Raw genomic sequence first — 6,359 nt, forward strand, 5'->3', positions numbered from 1 at the left:
ATTTTATTTATACACACACACACACATCCCTCCCCATCCCCTTCTGTGACTGTATGCATATTTTCAGTATCTCTCAGTATTTTCTTTAATATTTGGCCTAATGATTTTGACTGCTGATAATTCATAGATTCTAAGACCAGAAGGGACCGTTGTGATCATGTAGTCTGACCTCCTGCATAACACCAGCCATAGAACTTACCTGAAATATTTCCTTCAGTATATCTTTTAGAAAAACATCTAGTCTTGAAAATGGTCAGTGATGGAGAATCCACCATAACCCTGGGTAAATTGTCCCAATGGGTAATTACTCACCGTTAAAAATGTATGCCGTATTTCCAAACTGAATGTGTCTAGCTTCAACTTCCAGACAATTGGATCGTGTTTCACATTTCTCCGCTAGATTGAAAATCCCATTCATAAATATCTGTTCCCTGTGTAGGTATTTATAGTCTGTAATCAAGTCACTCATTAACTTCCTCTTTGTTAAGCTGAATGGATAGACTCAAGGAGCTGAGTCACCATAAAGCGTGTTTTTTAATCCTTCAGTCATTCATTTCTCATGCTCTTCTCTGAACTCTCTCCAGTTTATCAACATTTTTCTTGAATTGTGGGCACTGAAATGGATACAGTATTCCGGCAGAAGCTGCACCAGTACTAAACTAAATAACCTCTATACTCCTACTCAAGATTTCCCAGTTTATGCATCCCAGGATTGCATTAGCTCTTTTGGCCACAGCATCAGACTGCGAGCTCATGTTCAGCTGATTATCCACCACAAGGCCCAGATCTTTTTTAGAATCACTGCTTCCCAGGATAGAGTCCTGATCTTGTAAATATGGCCTATAGGCAATTCAAGAATTTCTTCTCCATGTCCTTTGGATTTTGTATTGATTTTGTTCTCAATTGTGTGCTGAGTGCTCATATCTTCCCTCTTTCTTTTCTCCCCTTTTGCTATTAGTTTAATCCCCTCCTGACTACTGTAGTCAGCCAAGGAGAGTTGTCCCCCATCTACTGAGATGGAGACCATCCAAACTGTACTCTTTATGCCACCTCCTGTTGGGTGATCAAAGCCAAGTTAGTACTTTTGAGTGGGTCTGGCAAAACAATTCCCTTTGCCCTCACAATTCTTGTCTCTTGTGATCACATCAGTATGCACAGGGCCAGGAGGCTTTCAGGGTATGTTAGTGACATGGCACCTCCAAACATAACTGACTAATTTTTCAGGGTCTTCTGGTTACAACAAACCATTCAAGGTCTGCTGGTCACCCATGAAAATAAATTTACCAGTCTCAATTGAGTCTCTACTGTACATTTGTCTGTTTCACAGTAAACGTTCCAGTTTGGCAGGCAGTTCATAAGAGTCCAGGACTGGAACAGCAGGGTGCATGGAAGGTCAGGATTGTGAGGTACTGACAGAGCTTGGCAGAAGTAAGTAACTGAAATAGCATGTGGGTGTTGCAGTTCAGAAGTGAGGTGCAGGGGCAAAACTGGGTGAAGCTCCAGGAATAATACAACAGAGAGTTCTGCAGGTCAGAAATGAGGTGGGTTTATAACTGTGTAAAGGCCTAGACCGAGGACAGACCATTAGAAATAAGGTGCATAGGTAGAGCTCAGATACATGGGCGCCAACTTATATGGGCTCGTGGAGCTAAAGCCCCAGGAATATTCACAATCAGGGGCTCTGCTCCACCAATATTTGGAGCTAGGTTTCGCCCCTTTAAATCCCAGCTGCCGCTGGGAGTCAGAGGGCTCTGGGCTGCCCGCTGCTGCGGCGAGCCCAGAGCCTTTTAAATCCCAGCCGCGGCTGGGAATCAGAGGGCTCTGGGCTGCCCGCTGCTGCAGGGAGCCCAGAGCCTTTTAAATCCCAGCCACGGCTGGGAATCAGAGGGCTCTGGGCTGCCCGCTGCGGCGGGGAGCCAGAGCCCTTTAAATCCCAGCCGCGGCTGGGAATCAGAGGGCTCCGGGCTGCCTGCAACCGCGGGGAGCCCAGAGCCCTTTAAATCTCAGCCGCGGCTGGGCATCAGAGGGCTCTGGGCTGCCTGCAACCGCGGGGAGCCCAGAGCCCTTTAAATCCCAGCCGCGGCTGGGAATCAGAGGGCTCCGGGCTGCCTGCAACCGCGGGGAGCCCAGAGCCCTTTAAATCCCAGCCGCGGCCGGGAATCAGAGGGCTCCGGGCTGCCTGCAACCGCGGGGAGCCCAGAGCCCTTTAAATCCCAGCCGCGGCCGGGAATCAGAGGGCTCCGGGCTGCCTGCAACCGCGGGGAGCCCAGAGCCCTTTAAATCTCAGCCACGGCTGGGAATCAGAGGGCTCTGGGCTGCCTGCAACCGCGGGGAGCCCAGAGCCCTTTAAATCCCAGCTGCGGCCGGGAATCAGAGGGCTCTGGGCTGCCTGCAACCGCGGGGAGCCCAGAGCCCTTTAAATCCCAGCCGCGGCTGGGAATCAGAGGGCTCCAGGCTGCCTGCAACCGCGGGGAGCCCAGAGCCCTTTAAATCTCAGCCGCGCCTGGGAATCAGAGGGCTCTGGGCTGCCTGCAACCGCGGGGAGCCCAGAGCCCTTTAAATCCCAGCCGCGGCTGGGAATCAGAGGGCTCTGGGCTGCTGGCAGCAGCGGGGAGCCCAGAGCCTTTTAAATCCCAGCCGCGGCCGGGAATCAGAGGGCTCTGGGCTGCCCGCAGGGGCAGAGAGCCCAGAGCCCTTTGAATCCCAACCGAGGCGGCTGGGATTTAAAGGGCTCAGGGCTCTCCGTGGCTGCCAGCAGCTCAGAGCCCTTTGAATCCCAGCCCCTGGCCGCTGATTGCCCCCTTCCCAGACCCCTGCCCCAACTGCCCCCCAGGACCCCCACCCCCTATCTAAGCACCACTGGTCCTTGTCCCCCGATTACCCACTCCTGAGACAACTGCCCCAACTGCCCCTTGGGACCCCAGCCCCTATCTAAGCCTCCCTTCTCCTTGTCCCCAACTGCCCCCTCCTGAGACCCCACCCAACTTCCCCCCAGGACCCCACCCCCTACCTGTCCCCTGATAAACCCCCTGGACTCCCATGCCTATCCAATTGCTGCCTGTCCCCTGACTGCCCCTCCGAACCTCTGCCCCATCCAACCCCCCCTGCTCCTTGTCCCTTGACTGGCCCCTGGAACCCCCTACCCCTTCTCCAACCTTGTAATCTTGTGGCACTGACGGGTTGTAGCTTCATTTTATATCGGCTTACAGGGTGGGAGTGGGGGGGCACCACCATTTTGGGCCCCACCAAAAATTATACAAACCTGCCGCCTATGTATAGGGATGGTGGCCAGATGGTTAGAGTGAGCTGTATAAGGACCAGGATGGAAATAAGGGGGAATTGCAGAACAGGAAAGGCTAGGGTGGCTCCTGCATGAGAGCTCCAGGTTCAGTGATGTTAGCATTCATTCAAATAGCTGAAAGAAACCTGTGATTGGATTCCTAATTCTTCCTCTAAAATTCAGAAAGGTTGATTATTTTAGATCCCTCCCACTATCATCTGGCTCACGTTAGGGAACACAGACCATTCAAAGTATAGGGGAGAGGGATGCACTTTGGGAAGAATAGTGTGCAAATAGGTACCCTGTGACTTTGATGCACAAAGCTGGATTTTGCTTTTATGAACATGTGCCAATTATAACATTGTGTGTGCCAACAGCAACTCAAACTTTCCTTAATACCTTTCTGTGAGAATAAAATTTGTCCTTAGAGGGTGCTTTCATGCTTGAGGCAGTTCAAAGTGCTTTGCTAAGCATGATAATGAGTTAATCTGGTAGTGCAGTGATTGTATAGGCAAATACAATGACTATTATATGCTTTTCAATAATCCACAGTCTCCTATACTAGAAATTGTTTCATTTATTGAGGAAGGGAATGTTGGCCAGGGCTCTGGGTGTCCTCTGGAGGTTTTTAATGAATTTTAGCTTCCATCTAGACAGCCACCTAAGAAAGGATTGAGCCAAGAGCCCTCATTCAAGGCATGACATGTCTAACAGTGGAACGCTGCACCTCTCAAAACTGCACTGTTGTGGCAGGTGCCCAAGACACATTGCTGCACTTGAGCTCACAATTGTCATGCCCAGAAGCATGTTGCATCCATCTGAGTCCTATTAATACATTCAGTCAGACTCGGTTATTCAAAGCTTATTCAAAGCTGGTTTATTTTCCTTCCAGCTGAGGAACTCAGAGCTTTGCAGATGTTAATCCTCACAACGTGTGAAGGGAAGGGTCTCGCTATTGGAGTGCCTCTTCTTGGCCAGGTGTAGCATCACAGCTCTCTCCTCTACCAATGACCACTCTGGTAGTCTGCTTCTTCCTGTGAGTCACTCAGCGATGTGGCCAGGTCACAATTGAAGTCCACCCCTTCTGGAGTAACAGAGTCCCAAAATAAAAGTCCAGTGTCCTTAGATCAGGTCTTTGGCCCCGACTCTGGGCCCTGTGATCCTTATGTCCCCATCCCCAGCCTCATACCACTGTATCAGTGGCTGAGAAGGAAACTTGGGCCTGCCCCTACACTGGGACCCTCTAATCAGCAGGGACCCTCTAATCAGCAGGGAAGGTCTGCTCAGTCCAACTCCTTACTACTGTCTCCATAGGCTTCTTCCAACCACAGCCTCTCTCAGGCCTTCTCCCTCATAACCTTTCTAGGTTCTCTGTTCTCTTAGGGTATGTCTATGCAAACTGTGGCAGAGAGCCCCACCCCAGATTGACAGATTTGGGCTAGTGGGACTTGCAGGTGGGCTCTGTGAATAGCTATGGAGACAACACTTTGCAGTTGCAGCTCAGGATCTGAAGCCCAGTCCCCTCCTTAGGCTCTTACAGCATAGTCCCTGCCCTCAGCTCTGATGACTGGTGCCAGGAGGGAAAGCCATGACTTAACACCTCCTTTGCAGCTTGCACATGAAGGGGGGAATTGGGTGCATAGCACCTGCAATCCCCCATGTGCTCCTGGAGCAGCAATATGAAAAGGTCTTCCACAGTTATACAGGTGGGTGGGTGGGTGGAGACCTTCCTCCCCCCAGCTCTCCTTCACCACTGCAGAGGACGACCAGGGCTTAATCTAGCCCTCAAATGTAAACTACTGTTTTCCATTTCCAGAAAATGTTTTTTGAGCCACGCCTGGTGCCTTCACATGAACTCTCGTGGTCACATGCACAAGGGCCTGGCAGCCCTCCCTAGTACTAGATAGTGATGGGTGTTGGCAAACATACACCATCCACTTCTGCGCTGGGATGACACTTCTCAAGAGGGAGCTAGCCTTTCTCTGCAGCTGTATCATTCCAGCAGCCTACGTATAAGAGCAAATGTTATTTTAACAAGAAGTTGGCTCCCCTTCAGGTGCATTGAGGAGACATCCCAGCAGACACTTCTTCAGTGCAGTGTTGGATATACTGAGGGTTTGGCATCAGCATCACTCTTAGCATACATTGACTGCCAGTAGAGCTCATCTGCACATCAAAGTGCATTCTGTTAACCCTCTTATTTCCACACTGCAACTCCACAGCCCACACATAGCAGTACCGGTAAATAAATAAGAAGAGTTTCTCTGGCATTTGCAATGCTTGGAAGGCAACCTCTGTTCAAGGGCAACTGTAAAACTCCTCCCTAAAAGCTGGTGTGTCTGTTCCAGACTTGCTATGTTTATTCTCTGGGGAGAGAAGGGAATTTGCCTCATGTTTGTCAGCATGTTCCCACTGACATGTGTTTTAACTGTGAGTAACAATAGTTTAGCTCTCTGGAGTAGCTTTCATCTGAGGATTTCAAAGTGTTTTACAAACAGGGTAACCCCACAGAACTGAACAGAGCTGCACCAGTGGGAATGAGAGCAGAATCTGGCCCAGTAACTAATTAAGCTGCACATCACTCCGAAGGATATATACTATATATCCTATATTATATAGGGGTCCCTATGTGCACCACTCGAGTGAGACATCAGAGCAAAACTACACAGCAGTTTAGGATTGTAAATTAAGACAACTGCTGTCTCTAATATAAACTGTAAGGGTATGTCTACACTGCACACTAAGCCCAGGCCTGTGGGACTTAACTTTGTGGACTTGGGGTTTCCAAGCCCACGATGGATGTCTACACTACATGGTAAATCTAGATTTATAATTGCTCCACCAGGTCTCATGCACAGGTGATGGGTGGAGCCCCCCCCTTCAGGGAGGTTAGCCCCCAGCTCTGCCCCTTCCACTCATGCCCCTGCCCCCCGCAGCCAGAGCCCCAAGCGCCCCACCCCACCGACCAAAGGAACTTCGGGCCAGCTGAAGCCCTGAGGCCCTCCCCCACCAGCCCAGAGGAGTCCCAGGCCAGCCACAGTTGTGCCACGCCTCCCCTCCCCAGACCCCAAGGAAAAGC

Source organism: Mauremys mutica, chromosome 11 (assembly GCF_020497125.1).
Source record: "Mauremys mutica isolate MM-2020 ecotype Southern chromosome 11, ASM2049712v1, whole genome shotgun sequence".
Taxonomy (NCBI): domain Eukaryota; kingdom Metazoa; phylum Chordata; order Testudines; family Geoemydidae; genus Mauremys; species Mauremys mutica.